We start from the raw sequence: 20788 nt of genomic DNA, 5'->3' as shown, positions 1-20788 counted from the left end.
TAGCTCTGTGCCTACATGGTCTGCTCTCAAATGTGGGCTACCACAAAGTATGCGCTGGTGCTTCATATTCTCAGGAATCTGACAAAGTGATGGATGCCCAGCAAAGCTATTTCTTCAGAGGTCTGGAGCCGGTCTCTTGTTTAAGTTGAGGAATTGAAGAAGATTCATCCGATGCAGTCTTGCGCTAATGAACCCAAGATGACTGAGGCAAAACGGGTGCCCACATAGCCCTGAGAAACACCCAAGGCTTGCGTGAAAACTTGGATCTGAGCTTTAAGGCTCTCTTGCAAAGAAATTTTGAGGTTTCATTTTAGTTTTTTTTTTTTTATTGGAGCATAATTGCTTTACAATGTTGTGTAAGTTTCTGCTGTGCAATAGCAGTGAATCAGCTATCAGTTCAGTAGCTCAGTCATGTCCAACTCTTTGCGACCCCATGAACTGCAGCATGCCAGGCTTCCCTGTCTATCATCAACTCCTCGAGCTTACTCAAGCTCATGTCCATTGAGTTGGTGATGCCATCCAACCATCTCATCCTCTGTCGTCCCCTTCTCCTCTCACCTTCATCTTTCCTAGCATCAGGGTCTTTTCCAATGAGTCAGTTCTTTGCATCAGGTGGCCAAAGGATTGGAGTTTCAGCTTCAGCAACAGTCCTTCCAATGAATATTCGGGACTGATTTCCTTTCGGATTGACTGGTTTGCTCTCCTTGCAGTCAAAGAGACTCTCAAGAGACTTCTCCACCACCACAGTTCAAAGCATCAATTCTTGGGCACTCAGCTCTCTTTATAGTCCAACTCTCACATCCATACATGACTACTGGAAAAACCATAGCTTTGACTAGATGGACCTTGGTTGGCAAAGTAATGTCTTTGCTGTTTAGCATGCTGTATACATATATCCCCTCCCTCTTGAACCTCCCTCCCACTCACCACCCACCCGCCTTCGCCCCTCTAGGTCAGCACAGCACAGAGCTGAGCCTGCTGCGCTGGACAGCAGCTTCCCACTGGCTGTCCCATTTTACACATGGTACTGTATACATGTCAGTCCTACTCTCCCATTTCGTCCCACCCTCCCCTGCCTGCCCCAACCCAAGTTCTCTACATCCGCATCTCTATTCCTGTCCTGCGAATAGGTTAAGCCCTGAAATTTTTACTGGCCCAGAAAAACTGCAAGAGGACTGAAACTTTCTTGGGACCAACTACGTGCAAACCCCTCCTCCATGCACGTGATCAGGGTAGGTCCACACTGGGGGACTGTTGTCTCAAAGGAGTAGGGAGGTTTTTTCCATCACAAATCCTTTGGAAAATCTGAAAAAAGGCATGGATCCTTTAACCAGGAAAAAATGCATCTTATGGATGCATAAATTTGCACATATAATTTTAGCAGTAAAAATAAGTAAAACATAAAACAGCAGAGGTACTCTTCTACACTCTTCAATCCTTATTAATCTCACAGATAAATTCTGTTGTTGAACCTGCTTCCCCAAAGTCGCCCAGGTGCTAAGTGGGGCAGCTAGAACATGGACCTGAGTCTGAGGTCAGTGGCCATGTTTCTGGTCACTACCCCGCACTGCTGTACAGGGACTCTGGTGGCAGTGACCTGGGGATAATTCACTGCGGGACTAATGATAACCTCTCACACTTGATAGTAAAGAAATTTCACATTTTACACTTTCAAGTGGCTGCACACCTGCTGGTTTTGCCTGTCTGGTGTCTTTTCTTTGGTGGGCCACCTCCCTCAGCTCCCCTGCTCCACCTGTTTTAGTCCTGGTTGTTCACACAGGGTCAGCTGTAACCACTGTCTCCCAGGATAGGAAGATGTGTGCCTTGGACTTGGCTAATGAGAGTCAGCATTCCCCTGGCTATGGAGATTGGTTTCATAGTTAGTCCATGAAAAATCCATGGAGGTTAGTCCATATATTTCTGATGATGCTGCTAGGAAAGAGAAACTCTCTTTTCTGCTGAAGTATCTAAGAGGTAAGTGTTAAGATTTTGGAGCAATTAAAGGAACAAATTGGCTTAAGAAGGAATGTAAAACAAAGGAAAACAGAGGCTGGAGATAAAGAGAATTCTCAACAGATGAATGGATAAAGAAGATGTGGTGTATTTATATAGTGGAATACTACTTGACAATAAAAATGAATGAAATAATGCCATTTGCAGCAATGTGGATAAACCTAGAGATTATCATACTAAGTGAAGTAAAGTCAGACAAAGACAAGTATCATAAAATATAACTTATATATGGAATTTTAAAAAATGATACATATGAACTTATATACAAAACAGAAATAGACTCACAGACAGAAAACAAACTTATGGCTACCAGAGGGGAAGGGGGGAGGGAGAAATTAGGGATAAATATACACACAACACACACACAGTGGCAGATTTATTTTTCTGGGCTCCAAAATCACTGCAGATGGTGACTGCAGCCATGAAATTAAAAGACGCTTACTCCTTGGAAGAAAAGTTATGACCAACCTAGATAGCATATTCAAAAGCGGAGACAGTACTTTGCCAACAAAGGTCTGTCTAGTCGAGGCTATGGTTTTTCCAGTGGTCATGTATGGATGTGAGAGTTGGACTGTGAAGAAGGCTGAGCACCGAAGAATTGATGCTTTTGAACTGTGGTGTTGGAGAAGACTCTTGAGAGTCCCTTGGACTGCAAGGAGATCCAACCAGTCCATTCTGAAGGAGATCAGCCCTGGGATTTCTTTGGAAGGACTGATGCTAAAGCTGAAACTCCAGTACTTTGGCCACCTCATGCGAAGAGTTGACTCATTGGAAAAGACTCTGATGCTGGGAGGGATTGGGGGCAGGAGGAAAAGGGGACAACAGAGGATGAGATGGCTGGATGGCATCACTGACTCAATGGACGTGAGTCTGAGTGAACTCCGGAAGTTGGTGATGGACAGGGAGGCCTGGTGTGCTGCGATTCATGGGGTTGCAAAGAGTCGGACACGACTGAGTGACTGAACTGAACTTATACACACAACTATGTGCAAAATAGAAACCAACAAGGACCTCCTGCGCAGCACAGGGAGCTGTACTCAGTGTTTTGTAATAACCTGTTAAGGGAAACGAATCTGAAAAAGAATAGGTATATACGTATAACTGAATCACTTTGCTGTCCACCTGAAACTGATGTAACATTGTAAATCAACTATGCTTCAATTAAAAAAAAAGAGAATTAGAATCTGGATGATCATTTTTCAGCAGTCAGATGATCACCTTGATCCATCCATGCCTGATTTCCTCCTTTTTTTTTTGTTTGTTAATTTATTAATTTTAATTGGAGGCTAATTACTTTACAATATTGTAGTGGTTTTTTGCCATATGTTGACATGAATCAGTCATGGGTGGGCATGTGTCCCCCATCCTGAACCCCCCTCCCACCTCCCTCCCCATCCCATCCCTCAGGGTCATCCCAGTGCACCAGCCCTGAGTGCCCTGTCTCATGCATCGAACCTGGACTGGCGATTTATTTCACACATCGTAATATGCATGTCTCAATGCTATCTCTCAAATCATCCCACCCTCGCCTTCTCACACGGAGTCCAAAAGTCTGTTCTTTATGTCTGTGTCTCTTTTGCTGTCTCGCATATAGGGTCATCATTACCATCTTTCTAAATTCCATATATATGCGTTAATATACCGTATTAGTGTTTTTCTTTCTGACTTACTTCACTCTATAATAGGCTCCAGTTTCATCCACATCATTAGAACTGATTCCAATGCATTCTTTTTAATAGCTGAGTAATATTCCATTGTCTGCAAGGAGATCCAACCAGTCTATTCTGAAGGAGATCAGCCCTGGGTGTTCTTTGGAGGGAATGATGCTAAAGCTGAAGTTCCAGTACTTTGGCCACCTCATGCGAAGAGTTGACTCATTGCAAAAGACTCAGATGCTGGGAGGGATTGGGGGCAGGAGGAAAAGGGGACGAAGAGGATGAGATGGCTGGATGGCATCACTGACTTGATGGACGTGAGTTTGAGTGAACTCCAGAAGTTGATGATGGACAGGGAGGCCTGGTGTGCTGTGATTCATGGGGTTGCAGAGAGTCGGACATGACTGAGTGACTGAACTGAACTGAACTGAATATTCCATTGTGTATATGTACCACAGCTTTCTTATCCATCGTCTGCCAATGGACATCTAGGTTGCTCCCCTGTCCTGGCTATTGTACACTGTGCTGCGATGAACATTAGGGCACACGTGTCTCTTTCAATTCTGGTTTCCTCGGTGTGTATGCCCAGCAGTGGGATTGGATTGCTGGGTTGTATGGCAGTTCTATTCCCAGTTTTTCAAGGAATCTCCACACTGTTATCCATAGTGGCTGTACTAGTTTGCATTCCCACCAACAGTGTAAGAGTGTTCCCTTTTCTCTGCACCCTCTCCAGCATTTATTGCTTGTAGACTTTTTGACGGCAGCCATTCTGACCAGGGTGAGATGGTACCTCACTGTGGTTTGGATTTGCATTTCTCTGATAATGAGTGATGTTGAGCATCTTTTCATGTGTTTGTTAGCCATCTGTATGTCTTCTTTGGAGAAATGTCTGTTTAGTTCTTTGGCCCATTTTTTGATTGGGTCATTTATTTTTTTGGAATTGAGCTGCATGAGCTGCTTGTAAATTTTTGATATTAATTCTTTGTCAGTTGCTTCATTTGCTATTATTTTCTCCCATTCTGAAGGCTGTCTTTTCACCTTGCTTATAGTTTCCTTTGTTGTGCTGATTTCCTCTTGTACAGAAATAATATTGTGTGAGACAATATTCTTTTTGAGGGGAGGGGTGGTGGATTTCTGTTATGTGCAATTGAAAAGGCTGTGATAAATATACAGACATTTCTTCATTTCCCCCTCTTTCTATCTCCAAACACAGTCTGTCTCCATGATACAGATGACAACACAGTACAGCGTTGTGGCTTAGTGACGACCACATAGCTTCATAGTATGCTCATTCGCTATGAACACTGGAGACACCTTGCCCCCTCAGTTATGTTTCAGACCCTTGGAGAAGACTGGAGACACCTTGCCCCCTCAGTTATGTTTCAGACCCTTGGAGAAGACTGGAGACACCTTGCCCCCTCAGTTATGTTTCAGACCCTTGGAGAAGACTGGAGACACCTTGCCCCCTCAGTTATGTTTCAGACCCTTGGAGTAGGTGTGAAGTCTCCAATATCTCTTCTCTACATGCTCAGCATGCACAGATTCTTAAACAGTAGGTGTTCAATAATTGCTCACCAGTGTAATGGGATTATAAAAAAGGACTCCTCTATCTTGGAATTTGACCCAAAGTTCAAAGCTGAAAATAGTGATGGCTGTTGAGCGCTCACACATGCTGAAGGAGTTGGAGCATTTGCCACAGCAGGCCTGAAACTAGTTCTTATCATCTGTAGCAGAAGGTGATGAGCATGGAGGAAAAATGAGTGTGAGAATTTCCTTGAAGGAAGTTGTTAACAGTTGTATCTTCATCCTTATGCTGGTCTCTCTTTTGGGATTACCCTTCCCACTTTATATAAGAGGTGAATTCCAGTTATCTTTTAAAATTCAGCGTAAGTGTTGTCTCCTCTAGGAAGTTCTCCGTGGTTTCTATAACTAGAACTGTTGTTGTTGTCCTCTGACCTTCATCCCAGAGCTCTCAATAGTTGCTTAGGTTCTAGTACTTGAAAATACACACTAATTCTGTAATAATGTGACAGGTGTTATTTCTCTGTTAGCCTGGCCCAGACATGTACTATATTATACATCTCTTTACCCTTGAAGGATAAGGAGATTAAAAAGGATGAGATGGTTGGATGGTATCACAGATTCAATGGACATGAGCGTTGGGCAAACTCTGGGAGATGGCGAGGGGCAGGGAAGCCTGGAAGGCTGCAGCCCATGGGGTCTCAAAGAGTTGAACACGACTTGGCGACCGAACAACAACAACATCAACAACCCGTGAAGAGGGGGCACAGGGTGGACTGTAAGTGACTCTAGCAACCTTCCTGCCAAAAGTAAAGCTTTTTGTCTTGCTTAGAACTTGCCCAACTTTGGATATGCAGAAATGGAGTTTGATCTGAGTATGGAAGTAAAGCTAGAGAGAAGGGCATCCTCAGTGAAATGGAGTATGGAGGATTTGGAACTCCAAGAGGTGGAGCCTAGAGTGGGGAGTGGGGCAGGGATGAGAAGAACAGATGCAAGGGGTAGAAGCAGAAGGAGGAGCTGGGGAAAGTCTGCCACACACAGCAAAGGGCTAGGGAAGGGCTAGGGACGTGATCCTCCAGTGGTGGGAGGTGGTCAGAGATATTGGACATCGGGATGTCTAAGGATTAATCTTAACTGTTTTGCATGTCTGCAATGTAAACCCTGCTAGTATCTTTTAGTTCTAAATAAAAACTGTAATGTAACCAGAAACCTTATGAGATTGTTTTTGTTTTTATTTTACTTGATCTGAAATTAGAAAAAGGGCAAAATTTATACAAGGGTGGACCGTATTTAAAAAAAGAAAAAAGAAAACACAGCGATTAACAAACAGTAGAAGTTAATCCCTGACATTCAAGGTGGTAGGGAGATCATAAGCTCCCTGGAAGTGGCAGACATACCAGGTGGGGTTTAGGTTTCTCTGAGGCATGGAATGGGGGCTTTGAGCCTGTCTTGTATCGCACTTATGGAGCAAGGAGATTCCAGGTGATACTGTTTTCCATACGCCTGGCAGAGTGGTTCTCAAAGTATGGTTTGTGGCCACACGTGGAAACTTGTAAGAAATGCAAATTCTTGGGTTCTACCCCAAACCCACTGAGTCAGAAACTGAGAGTGGAGCCCAGCAACCTGAAATGTACAAGCTCTACCTGTGATTCTGATGCATGCTAAATTTGTGAATGGCCTGGCAAGCCCTCAGTAGCTTTGTCTGAAATTAATGAATAAAAAGCTCATGGAAACACAGCGCCCTCATGGTAAGCCTCTATTTTTATATCTTTAATTTTTTTTTCAAATCTGTGCTGAATCATAATTCATCAACAGCCAGGCTTTGAGCTGTGCTTGACTGGCTTCCTCTCTTACAACCTCCAATCGGACCACTCACATCCCAGGGTATAGGTTGAGTGTGGCTGCCTTTGGGTAATGCAATGAAAGTGGATATTCTGAGGTCTCCCTGGGCCCACAGCCCAATGGCAGACTGCCCACCGGACCCCAAAACTGTTTTTCTGTTCTTTGCTGGGTAAAGTGAGGATAAACGTGTCCAGGGACTTAGGAAAAAAAAAAAATCATTCACCCTGGCAGATTCTCCCAGAGAGGTACAGTTCTTTGCCTGTCAAGCTAGGATATTAAATGAAGCAATTTTCATCAGATAACACATCTTCTGGTTCATGTAAACGTCCCACAAATCGCTGAGCTCGTAACTCAGACTGATTGAAAGTGAGCTGCTAATCCATTTCCCTTTGTAGGCGGGTTGTGGACTAGCTGGGGGCTTGTCCCTTGACCAAGAGTCTTGTGACAACCATGCTAGTCACCTCCTCCTTTCCCCCCCCAACTCTGTCTGGCTCCACATCCAGTCCCCCTGGCCTCAGACCACGTGGGCACAGGAGACCTGGCTCCCTGACATTGTAGAGGAGAAAGTGCCCAGTGCCCACTGCAGGACACGCTCGAAGGCAAGTTGGGATGTGGATGGTGTTTGCTGTGATGTCTTCCACCTCCCTTTTGACAGTTTTCCTCAGGTCAAGTCCAGGGCCCTGATCCTTCCTCCTATTCCAGCCCCTCAAATGTAAGCATGATGGAAATGAATATGGTGTGTGTGTGTGCGTGTGTATGTGTGTGTGTCTGAAGGAGAGATGCATGTATATCCTAGTATTATCGCTCCTTCTTTCTGGTGCACAGGGAAATCTATGACCATGCCATCCTGAACATGCCCAATCTCATCTAAGTGTAAAACGAAGAATGCGGCAGTGGGAGCCCCTCCTTAATAAAAAGGAACACAAACATATCCTGAAAGGTTGACTAGACCCCCAAGGTGGTCAAATTCACCTAAACACACCAACTGTCCTATTTGTCACTTCCATACTCCCAGCTCAGTATCCATCGCTGTGCCCGGTACAAAGTAGGTGGTCCACAAGGTTTGTTGATTGAATGAATGGACTAGAGGTTAAGAGCCCTAATTGCAAAAGGAATCCTACTTTCCCAGGTGGAGCTACATACCCAACTGATTAAACCCAGCCTCTGCCCACATTTGTGATGTTAAAAAAATGGAAAAGTATCAAAATCAATCTGCGTGCTCACCTGGGACGTCATCTTCCCAGATTGCTTGGCATGTGCCCACCCCCGTAGGGCTACCAGGTAAGAAATAGGATGTACAGTCAAATTTGAATTTGAAATAACCAATATTTTTTTTTAATATAAGCGTATTCCAAATGTTGCATGAGATACACTCATCTAAAAATATTTTTTTGAAAACCACATATATATAATATATATATTTTGGATATTTAAATAAACTTTTACAGTGACATAAAAACATGATGTAAGGGTATTTCTTCTGTTAGGATCACTCCATTATATATATTGTCACTAAAATATTTGCAATCACATAGTCAATTTCTGTGGGTTTTATTAGTCTCCTTGTTGCTCCAATGCAATACTAATAATTTTCTTTTACAAATGCAAAAAATTCAATGACATAATATTCAATTAACTGAGGGTCTTATATTTTTATTTGCCAAACCTGGCAAGCCTATCCTCTAATAATCTGAAAAAACTATGAGCTGACTTTTGAGGAATCCCTAGCTCCCTCATCTCCCTCTTCTCAAACTACAATTAGAATTTGTTGACACTGTAATTCTATAGCATAATTAATTTAATCTGGCATGCAAATATATTTTCCCGTCCCTCTTAGATGAAACTGTATGCTGTAAACTGCAAAATCAATTTTCTTCCAAACTTATGCTTACTATAAAAATCTAAATGCGTGAAGAAAAATGTGAAGTAAATCATAATTCAACTATCCAGGAATACTCTCAGTTAAGCCATATTACTTTCTTTTTTTTGTCTGTGGACACAAGCATTTTTTCATAGTTAAGAAAAAATACATAATTCTGTGTGTGTCACAATTTTTACTTAGCATTATACCATAGGTATGTTCTGTGCCATTAAGAACTCTGACATTGCCTTTTTAAATGATTGAATAATATTCCATTGTATGGATATACATGGCGTTTTAAATTTTTTTGGTAATATAAGTGACAGAGATGATCATATGCATTAAACTGCTTTCAGACTTCTGAATAGGTTCAGAGGTGTTAACCTTGAACAATAAAACAGAAGTTATTTTTAACCAGACAAATGGATTGATTTGGGAGTAGCAAACAATTGAAGAAGAACTAAAGAGCTTCTTGATGAAAGTGAAAGAGGAGAGTGAAAAAGCTGGCTTAAAGCTCAACATTCAGAAAACAAAGATCATGGCATCTGGTCCCACCAATTCATGGCAAATAGATGGAGAAACAGTGGGGGAAATGGCAGGCTTTATTTTTTGGGGCTCCAAAATCACTGCAGATGGTGACTGCAGCTATGAAATTAAAAGACACTTGCTCCTTGGAAGAAAATTTATGACCAACCTAGACAGCATGTTAAAGAGCAGAGACATTACTTTGCCAACAAAGGTCCACCTAGTCAAGGGTACAGTTTTTCTAGCAGTCATGTATGGATGTGAGAGTTGGACTGTGAAGAAAGCTGAGCACAGAAGAATTGATGTTTTTGAACTGTGGTGTTGGAGAAGACTCTTGAGAGTCCCTTGGACTGCAAGGAGATCCAACCAGTCCATCCTAAAGGAAATCAGTCCTGAATATTCATTGGAAGGACTGATGTCGAAGCTGAAACTCCAATATTTTGGCCACTTGATACAAAGAGCTGATTTATTTGAAAAGACCCTGATGCTGGGAAAGATTGAGGGCAGGAGGAGAAGGGGATGACAGAGGATGAGATGGTCGGATGGCATCACTGACTCAATGGACATGAGTTTCAGTAAACTCTGGGAGTTGGTAATGGACAGGGAGGCCTGGTGTGCTGCAGTGCGTGGGGTCACAAAGAGTCGGACACGACTGAGTGACTAAACTGAACTGAACTGAAACAATTGCAATAGGATAGGCAACTATGGAAAACCACATGCAAGCTCAATTCTCAGAGGAAAGGAAACTCTTTTATAGAGGAGAAGGGGGAACTGGGAGGAGCTCTTAATAAACAAAGATTTCATTGGAGGAAACTGGGAGTTTGAAGTATAGTGGCTTTCCATTGGCTGAGCTGTTGCCAGGCAAGGAGACTTTTTTTTTCCCCCTTCTGCTGGAGGGAGTAAAGTACAGTAGTGTCACTTCCTGCTGGATTCCTGTTGGGATCGGTATTGACCTGAGTGGTAAGTATGTGAGAGCTCCCCCTTCTGGCTTCTTGACTTCATTTTAGCGAGAGTTCCCTTTATTAATTTTTACAGAGCTGAATAGCAACTATCTACCTATCTATACTTTGGCCACCTAATGCAAAGAACCGACTTATTGGAAAAGACTCTGATGCTGGGCAAGATTGAAGGCAGAATGAGAAGGGGATGACAGAGGATGAGATGGTTGGATGGCATCACAGGCTCAATGGACATGAGTTTGAGCAAGCTCCAGGAGTTGGGAAGCTCCTTCAGGACAGGGAAGCCTGGCGTGCTGTAGTCCAAGGGGTCTCAAAGAGTCTGACAGAACTGAGCAACTGAACTGAACTGAACCTATCTACACATTTATTTTTTTCTCCTGCTGGTTGTGAAAGAAATTCATGTTCTATGGGTAAATTTTGATGTATACAGAGAAAGTGTAAAGCTGACAATGAAACTTCATTCATAAAACCCTGCCATCAGTCGATGATCTGGCCTTGCAATAAGCATTGCTCTAAAATGAGATTTCCTAAAATGTGTTCCACTGAACTAGTTTGGTGGGATGTTAATATTTGCCATGTACTCCTTTTGTAGAAAATGCTAGGTTAAAGAAAGGGCCATCACTCTTTTTTTGCAGTATTTCTTAGAGCCTTTATTATCCTAATATACTTTGTGAGTTTCCAGAAGGGTGAAGACAATGCAGCATTTCTCAAACTCAGTGGACCACAACACATTCTTTCTCCTGTTTTTTTTTTTTTTTTTTCTTTTTTCGCAAAACATAACATCAAGTTGGGAACATCCTTTGGGTCTCGGTGTTTCATATTCCTTTTAACCCATAGACTTGTGCATGAGTTTGTGCAGATATTTTTATATTAACACACAATGAAATTAACGATGCTCACCAATCTCTAAACTTTAAAGTGAGAGGGGGAGAAAAAACAAAACAGGAATTCTTGAATAGATGCTTGGCCTAAAGATTTATGCCTGATTCCTAAGAGTTTGCTTAATTGAGTAGCTATAAGACTGAAGGTTAGACTTAACGTTTTGTGATTAGTTTCCTCATCGAAAGAGGGTTTAATTTTGACATTTACACTTTATGGTCACTTCCTGTCATCAATTGGATGAACTGACTAGAGAGAAACAGCCATTCTACAGTGCCTCTTGCCTTTCCGTGATAAAAAAAAAAAAAAACCCATCAGATGTTGCATTTTGGAAAAATGTAAGCAAAGGCTGCCACCTGACCCTCCCCTCGGAACTTTGAAACTCTCAGCTGGCTTTTGTGCACAAGATCCTCTCCGAAGTTCTAACCCTGCCTCTTTGGACAATAAATTAAGAGAAGGCATGGGGACTTTCTCCTGCTTGGCTGCAGAGAACTGCTCAGAGGCTGTTGGTGAGAATAAAAAGTACATGTGTGAGTTGGGGTCGCTGCGAGTTCCTACTGGATGTGAATGAATCTTTCTGGAAGTTCTCCACTGGGCCCCCCGGGGCTGTGCTTCTAACTTTGATCTCTGAGACCAGAGCTTCACAGACAAGCACAAAATCTTGACATCACTGGGTCTGGGGCAGGATCATTTTTGGAATTTATTGCTGGAGTGGATAAGGAAGGGACTGGAAACAGGGTTTGCAACCTTCGCCAGCCAGGCTCCCAGAGGCACTTCCTGTGTGTGCAGTTTAACCTGGAAGCCAGAAATCAGAGGGTTTGCCCATCACTGCTGCTGTCCTTATAAACCAAGACTTTGCAGTTTGTCCCAGGGTGTTGAAGGATGGAAGGTGAGCGTCGATTTGGAGAAAAGGATTCAAGAGGTTAGGAGCAGAATTAAGAAGGGATTAGGCTTCCCTGGCAAAGAATCAGATGGCTCAGATGGCAAAGAATCTGTCTGCAATGCAGGAGACCCGGGTTCAATCCCTGGGTCGAGAAGATCCCCTAGATAAGGGAAAACCCACTCCAATATTCTTGCCTGGAGAATTCCATGGACAGAGGAGCCTGGCAAGCTACAGTTCATGAGGTTGCAAAGAGTCAGACATGACTGAGCAAGTAACACTTTCACTTTTAGGCAAGATGAACAGGCAGTTGGGGAGAAGTGAGGGTGAGCTCTGACCCAGCCATGTATCTGCTTTGTAACCCTGGATGGTCTTCCCATCTGCAAAATGGGTTTAATACTCGGGTCTACCCCATTAGAGTCGTTGGGAGAATAAAATCAGATTATTCAGAAGATTCTTTTAGAATAGGATCTGCCATTCAGTGTGCTGGGATTGGCAAACTATGGCTCCCTGGCCAAATTTGCCCGCCACCTATTCTTGTAAGTAACACTTTATGGGAACACAGTCACTGCCATTTGCTTATGTTTGTCTGTGGCCACTTTTCTCTGGCAAGGGATGAATTGAGTAGTCAGGACAGAGACCATAAGGCCTGCGAAGCCAAAAACATTTACCATCTGGTCCTTTATAGAAAATGTTTGCTAATCCTTACTGTAGAAGATTAGCCATTATCGTCTGCATTCTTAATACCAATTCCACAGGGATATTATCAGAATAAAATGAGGATAAATATGCCAAAGAATTGTAAACATGTTTTAAAATGGGCCTATGTTTGACAGAAAGGGATGGTTTATTAAACCAGAGATCTATACAATAGAACTTTATGTAGGATTTTTTAAATGACATGGAAATTATATGGGAACATGAACATAGCACATATATAGGATTCACGACATCCTGGGCGTTTGCCAGCTATTATGTAGTGCCTAACATGGTGGAGGCTATTTTTATCGCCATTTTTAGAGATGAGAAAATTGAAGTTCAGAGTGTTTAAATTAAGTCAGGGCTCCCCAAACCCCGGGATCTAATGTCTGATGATCTGAGGTGGAGCTGATGTAATAATAATAGAAATAAAGTTCACAATAAATGCTGTGTGCTTGAATCATCCTGAAACCATCCCCCTCACCCCCAATCCATAGGAAAACGGTCTTCCATGAAACCAGGCCCTGGTGCCAAAAAGGCTGGGGACTGCTAAATGAAGTGATGGCTCCCAATTAACACAGGTGTTAGAAAGCAAGACATCTACCTGTCTACTGTGTTTAAAAAAAGAAAAAAAAAAGAATAAAACAAACAAGTCAGTTGGCGAAACAGTACCTGTGATAAATATCTGATTTTTGTAAGAATGAGTGTGTGTATCCAAGCACCCTTGAATATGACAGGGAAGACATATGTTAAAATGTTAAAAGTTCTTCTGAGGTTGTAAGGTAATAGGCAATATATAAAAACTTACTTCTTTATAGCTAATCATATAGTGTCTTAAACATGTGTAACACAGAAGGAAAAAAGATTTAGAAGAAGAAAATGGTTTAGGTATTAAGTGTCAGGGATCCTTGGCCAGTCTTCACACTCCAGACCTCATCACCAGCCAGGTGACTATGGTTTAAAAGCATGGTTAACTCTGGTAGCGCGTGGCTCCCAAGGAAAAGTTGGTGGTACCAGGAGTCAGTGCATCGGAGCTTCCCAGTTTCCCTCCGTGCCTCAGACCTGATTCTCTTTCCCATCCGCTCCTTGCCAGAGGTTGCAGAGCAACTTTCCTCTCCCTCCCTTTCGTGGAGGTCTGTGATTACCGCCCAACTCTGAAGAGCTCTGCTGCTTTTTATAAATCTGTTGTAAGTGTCTCGAACCTTTTTTTTTTTTGTTAAAGTCACTTAGAAGAGATACATCTTGACAAATCGAGCAGTCCATGAGCTCATCGTCCAGGTTTTTATTGTATTTCCCTTTACTCCAGAAAATGGGAAGACGTCCAAACCAGAATGTGGACTGCCCTGTTATATTTCTGGGAGAAAAAAAAGGAATCTGGCCGTGTCCTGCGAAGCATCCGACATTCACATATTTTTCTGGCTGAGACTTTTGTTTTTTGCCAAATGTCAGCGTTAACTTGCAGAATGTGGCTGTTTTTATTTTAATCTGCAAATATCACTCCTGTGAATTATGACCTTTCCCTGCTTTGGGTATTAGAGTAAGAATTGGGAAAGCAGCGAAAGGTGATCCAGGCAAGGGAACGAGGTTTTGGAAAATGCAAACTTAAGAGGTACCTGTCAAAACATTCTTTGTGAAAACTGTTTTTCCCCCTTCACTCATTTTTAGAAACTTTGTTTTTAGAGGCTTGGAACCAGCAAGCCTCTTCCCCTTGGGGTTTTGTTTTTACGACAATAAATTCATACAGGTGGGACTAGAAATGTTTGTTAATTGAGCAACACTTTAGGACAAGCCTTGCTGTGTTCCGGAGATACGTGATACGTAAACACAGAGGCAGACAGGGTTCCTGTTGTTGTGGATATTATAAGTGAGTGAGGAATACAGACTATTAAAGATGTTAAGGGTCCTCAAAGCCCGTTTTGGAGGATGTAGGTTGATAGGGCTTCCCAGGTGGCTCACTGGTAAAGAATCTGCCTGCCAATGCAGGGGATGCAGGAGATGTGGATTCGATCCCTGGGGTGGAAGGATCCCCTAGAGGAGGAAACGTCAACCCATTCCAGTATTCCTGCCTGGAAAATTCCATGCACAGAGGAGCCTGGCGGGCCACAGTCCATGGGGTTGCAAAGAGTGAGACACGACTGAGCAATTGTGCACACACATGCTTGCACACTGGTTGATATGGCGCACATAAGGGTTTTAATGTGGACTGAGGGGTTAGGGGAGGCTTCTAAGAAATGCTGATGATCTGGCTAAGTTACCTGAAGGCTAAGGGGATGGAGATGGTGTTTGAGGGTGGACAAGTTATCTTAGCCAGAAGGAAGAGCCTATGTGTGTGCCTGGGGGTGGGCAAGCGTGTGGCCCATCTGAGAAACCAGGCTTGTAGGTAAGGAAAGGGCAGTGATGAATAATGAATCCGTGATGAATCTTTTAGAAGTGCAACGCCACTTCAGTACCTACATTGTGGAACACTGTGCCTGTGTCTATAGAAGTCATAGCCCGGAATATATTCTGTTTAAAATCCAAGCAGAAGAATGGAGCATCTTCCTGAATTTTGATTCACTTGTATTTCTGTTCTCAGTGCCAATGAAATAACAAGACACTGGAAAATCAAAGCCATAAGGTTTTTTTTTTTTTTTTTTTCCTGGTTTTCCAAGAGGAAGCGTGTACTACATACACACCGCATGTGTTTCTTCTATTATTCCAGGAGCTGAGGGGATCCCTGTGAACGGCAGGAAAACGCACACGGATTGGTACTATTGCTTGGGGAAGTCCAACCCTCCATCTTCCGCCCACCTCCACAAATCCTAAACGATCTGACTCTCTGTACCCAGACTTTGGCCTCAAGATACTTGAGATTGAAATACAAAATGCTTTTAATGAACTTCTTCACTGAAAATCTGATCACAGCTCTCCTCCCATTGGAGGACGGGAGCATACAGAAATAAGCATTTATTGAGTGCCTCCTGTACACTGAAGATTTGTATAAATTTGTATAAATTCCCCCTTTATCCTCCCTCTGCCATTATCATTTCCATCATACAGATGAGAAAACCGAGATCAGAACTCGAAAGCTTGCATTTTGTCCCCTCAACCCTTTAGCCTTTCTCTCTTTTTTTCCCCCTAACGGTTGCTCTTTGACTTAGCTCTAGTCTTATTTTAGTTTTTAAAAATTTCTTGGGCACACCACACAGCATGAGGGAAATCTCAGTTCCCCGACCAGGGATCGAACCTGTGCCCCCTTGCATTGGAAGGGCAGCATCTTAACCACTGGACTGCCAGGGAAGTCCTCTTTGGCTTCTCTCTGAAGTGGATTACCCACTGCCTCTCTTGAGAAAGGCTAAGCTTACTTGTAGGCATGTTCGAATGACATCTTCTTTAATCTCCTAATCATCTTGGCTCCTCCACACACACACTAAATTCTTTCTCAAGTCAGAGGAAGAAGCAGATGGATGTTTTGAAACCCACAAGATGCAAGTGGGGCCCAAGGTGGGAGTCTTCATAAAGCAACTTTACTTTTGGCTTCTCTTTCTTTCGTTCCTTCTTTCTTTTACTCTGCTGGGTCTCAGTTGCAGCATGCAGGATCTTTTTAGTTGCAGCATGCAGGATCTTTTTAGTTGCAGCATGCAGGATCTTTTTAGTTGCAGCATTTGGAATCTTCTAGTTTCTGCCGTCGAACTCTTGGTTGCGACATGTGGGATCTAATTTCCTGACCAGGGATCGAACCTGGGCCCCCTGCATGGGGGAGCTTGGAGTCTTAACCACTGGACCACCAGGGAAGTCCCTTGTCTTCCACTTCTGTCAAATGTATTCATCAGAAGTTTCTCCCACTGTCCCCAGGTGAATGCTGTCTGAGGCTTTTTCTACCTACTCTTTAGTGATGCTGGTGGTGCAAAGTCACTTTAGTCATGTCCAACTCTTTGTGACCCCAGGGACTGTAGCCTGCCAGAATCCATGGGATTCTCCAGGCAAAGATACTGGACTGGGTTGCCAAGTGATAAAAGACACTGTCGTCCCTTTATATCACCACATCTCATTCCACGAGTTACGATGCCCTGTCCAACTGCAAACTGAATTTAAAATCAACTCATCTTCCATCTTCCAGATGAAAGTGAAAGTCACTCAGTCGTGTCCGACTCTTTGTGACCCCATGGACTGTATAGTCCATGGAATTCTCCAGGCCAGAATACTGGAGTGGGTAGCCTTTTCCTTCTCCAGAGGATCTTCCCAATCCAGGGATCAAACCCAGGTCTCCCACATTGCAGGTGGATTCTTTACCAGCTGAGCTACAAGGGAAGCCCAAGAATACTGGAGTGGCCTATCCCTTCTCCAGGGGATCTTCCCATCCCAGGAATTGAACCGGGGTCTCCTGCATCACAGGAGGATTCTTTACCAACTAAGCAATGAGGGAAGAACCATCCAGGTAGGACCTGCTAACTGGTCTCTTTTTCGTTTGTCATTTTTCTGCCCCCACTGGCCAACTTTGACTTTTGGGTTTGAACAGGTTGGGGTAGAGAAAGGAGAGCAATGTGTGGAAGTTCTTGCTTGACTGACTCAATTAATGGTTCTAGCTTCTCGAGACTGACCGGCCCCCACGTGGGCACTGGAGGAGTGGAGATGGAGATGCCCTGTCGCTGAGACCCATTCACCTGCTGTCCTTGACCTGGGCTAAGAGAGCACCACTTTGCTCACTGTTTAACCTTCCTGTAGCTTCCCGGAATCTTGCAATGGCATTGGTGCCTCTCTGCTGGGATCCTCCCACCTCTCCAGGTTTCTCTTCTGACTGAGGGTGACATCTACTGTGCTCTCACACACGTTGCTCACACTGGGCTGTGAGACGCGCTCAGAACCATTTGCTCCAACAAGTTCTGAGAGTGAAGCCTTTTCCTAAGGGAGTCACTTCTCCTTTAGCTGAGCAGATAACCAGTCTGATTCTGTATCTTTTCTCCCTTGTGGATGGGAGCCAGATAAAAGCTCAGCATGTATCCATGCTGTAGCCTCCAGGGCTTCCAGGAGGCTCTCTGGGTAGTTTCCTTCAAGTTCCTGTTTCTTGCCCTCGAATCAAAGTATCTGCTCCACCCTACTCTTTGGGGAGTTAGAACTTATAGTATACATTTCTAAAAAGACGTATATTCTTCTCAGCTCTGCTTTCAGACCCGTTTCATATACTTGATGGAGGCGAGAGGAACGAGTCAACTCATTAGTTCTTTGGCGTCAACTTGGGAACTTTTGTAGCGCAATTAGTGTCACGATTTGGCATTGTTATTGGCGATCACGTGTGTGAATGGCCCTGCTTCTTCGCCTTTTCTAGTCTGCAAGCCCTTTACAGGTTCTCACTAAAGGGGAATAGTTTATTTCCCCACCTCTTCCAGCTGGACCGGCCACATGGTCTACTTAGACCTGTTGATTGTTGTAGGAATGACGGTGAGTTGAGCCTTGGCGTCAAGACTCCTTGTGGGTTTCTTCTTTCTCCCTCTCTTCCCCATCCCGTGTCTGCGGTAACCGTGAGAACATGCCCACGCTAGCCCACTGGAGGACAGGCAAATGGAGGGGAGCCAAGCCACACTGGTTGCCCCAGACAACAGCCAGCCAACCCCAGCGTCGTGTGATCAGTCCCAGCCAAGACTGACAGAGCTGCCTTGCTGCTCACTCAGACACACAGGCAATTATTGTTGATTATTCCAGGCTCCTGAAACTTTGTGCTGTTTATTAAAGAGCACTGTGTTGCCATTAGATAACTGAGAAGTAGCTGATAGCTACAGTCTTAGGGTTCCATCTGAAAATTCCATTTTGTCATAAAGATTACTCTTAACTATTGAATCTCAAAAAAAAAAAAAAAATCACTCATCTCCTCCTTCCAGTCCTTTCTGACATTAAAAAAGGAACCTCATGGCATTTTACTTATTTTAACTGTGTGTGATGATAAAACAAATTTCACAGTGTGTTCCCTATATAATGTTATTCCCTTGGCATTGCTCCATGAGGAATAATGTCCAAAGTCATATATGTTTAGAGGATGTTTTGTGAGTCCAGGACTAAGGGGAGGTGAATGGGGCACTTGCTGAGGGTGCAGAATCCAAGGCGGTGCCCCAAATCTCAGTAATCAAGATAGATAATAGTTTAATAAAGTATTATTAAAAAGAGAAATGCAAAAATCCATCGTGAGCAAAATATTACAATTTATTGGTAGATCATTTTTTGTAAGACTGTTAACAATGCCCTATCAAACTGCCTGAGAACCTGAGGAAAGAGGGAAAGTCAATATTATTAGCAGCTGGATACATCATCTTCCTACTACTATTTATAATGCCTCTGGCTTTCATAAAGGCTCTGACAAGGCCCGCAGAGAAGAGAGCTATTGACTCTTATTGCCTTTCTTAAAAAAAACTTGGGGAAAGGAGATACCAGAGTGCCGGGGGAGCTGGTGGGTGTGCACTCAAGTCATTGCTATGCTGTCCCTAGAAGAGGGTTGTACAAGACCTGCTCCTGATTAGCCCTGAGATCTTTTTCTCTCCAGCTTCTATTTCTCCAAGTGCAAAATGAAAGGAGAGGAATAGATCTCAGAAGACTATCCAGGCATAAAATTCAGTTTCTATTGTGTAAGTTCCTGAATTATTACATGGCTGCAGGTCTTCAGAGCCTCAGAGAGATGGGCACCCTATGATGAGGGGAGTCCTCTACCTTGTATGAAGGATGTCTTGTTCTGGATTGCCTTCTAAGACAGTGGTCTTCAGGACATGGTTCCTGGGTCAGCAGTATCGGCATCATTGGGGAATTTGTTAAAAAGGCAAATTCTCAGGCCCCACCCCAGAGCCTGGGAATCAGAAGCTCTGGGGTTTGGGGTCCAGTGACCTGTGTTTTAAGGAGCCCTCGTGGCGATTCTGATGCATGTTCAAATGTGAGGACCACTGCTCCAAGGCACCAGAGCGTGTTGCCGAGAGCTCATGATCAACCATCATTTGTTACTGATATCACTGCCCATGGACCATGTGCCAGGAGCTGCAGAAGTCTTTACCTGCCGATCTCAGTGAATCCCCACAACACCTGTGAAGTGGGTGCTGTGATGTTCACCCCCATTTTCCTGATGCATAGAGCTGTTCACTTGCCCAATGTCACACAACAATTAAGTGGCAGAGCTAGGACTTGAACCTGGATCTGTCTATTCCAAAGCATGCCATAGACTTGCCTCTTCTGGAGAGACTCACTTTTCAGCCCCAAAGCACAAAAACGGTGGGAAAGGATTGGATTTAGCAAGGTCAGGAAACTGTAGTCACCGAAACCGTCCTTTGTTTAAGCATCAATATTACTTGGGGAGTTTCTTTTTAAACTTCCTAATACCCAAGCATCATCATCTCTGGGCATTGGGACCTCAATACCTTCTTTTTTTTCTTTTTTTTGGCCACACTGCAACATGCAGGATCTTAGTTCCCTGACCAGGGATCAAACCCGAGCCCCCTGCAGAGGAAGCGTGATGTCTTAACCAGTGGACCACCAGGGAAGTCCCAGGACCTCAATACTTTCAGTGCTGCCTCGGAGATCCCAATGTGCCCTTAAATGGGAAACCACTGGTTTAAAGAGTTTCCTTCCCTGAACGACAAGGACCTCCTGTATGTAGCACAGGCAACTATGCTCAGTATCTTGTAATAACCTGTAATGGAAAAGAATCTGAAAAAGAATATGTATGTGTATGTGTATACATATATATATATGTGTGTGTGTGTATGTATAACGGAGAGCTTCCCAGGTGGCACTATTGGTAAAGACCCCCCTGGCAATGCAGGAGACATAAGACACAGGTTTGATACCTGGGTCAGGAAGTTCCTCTGGAGGAGGGCATGGCAACCCACTCCAGTATTCTTACCCGGAGAATCCCACAGACAGAGGAGCCTGGCAGGCTACAGTCCGTAGGGTCACAAAGAATCGGACACGACTGAAGCAACTTAGCACGCATGTATAACTG

Source organism: Bos indicus x Bos taurus, chromosome 17 (assembly GCF_003369695.1).
Source record: "Bos indicus x Bos taurus breed Angus x Brahman F1 hybrid chromosome 17, Bos_hybrid_MaternalHap_v2.0, whole genome shotgun sequence".
Taxonomy (NCBI): Eukaryota; Metazoa; Chordata; class Mammalia; order Artiodactyla; family Bovidae; genus Bos; species Bos indicus x Bos taurus.
The sequence above is the reverse complement of the archived record's forward strand: the minus strand, read 5'-3'. Positions refer to the sequence as shown.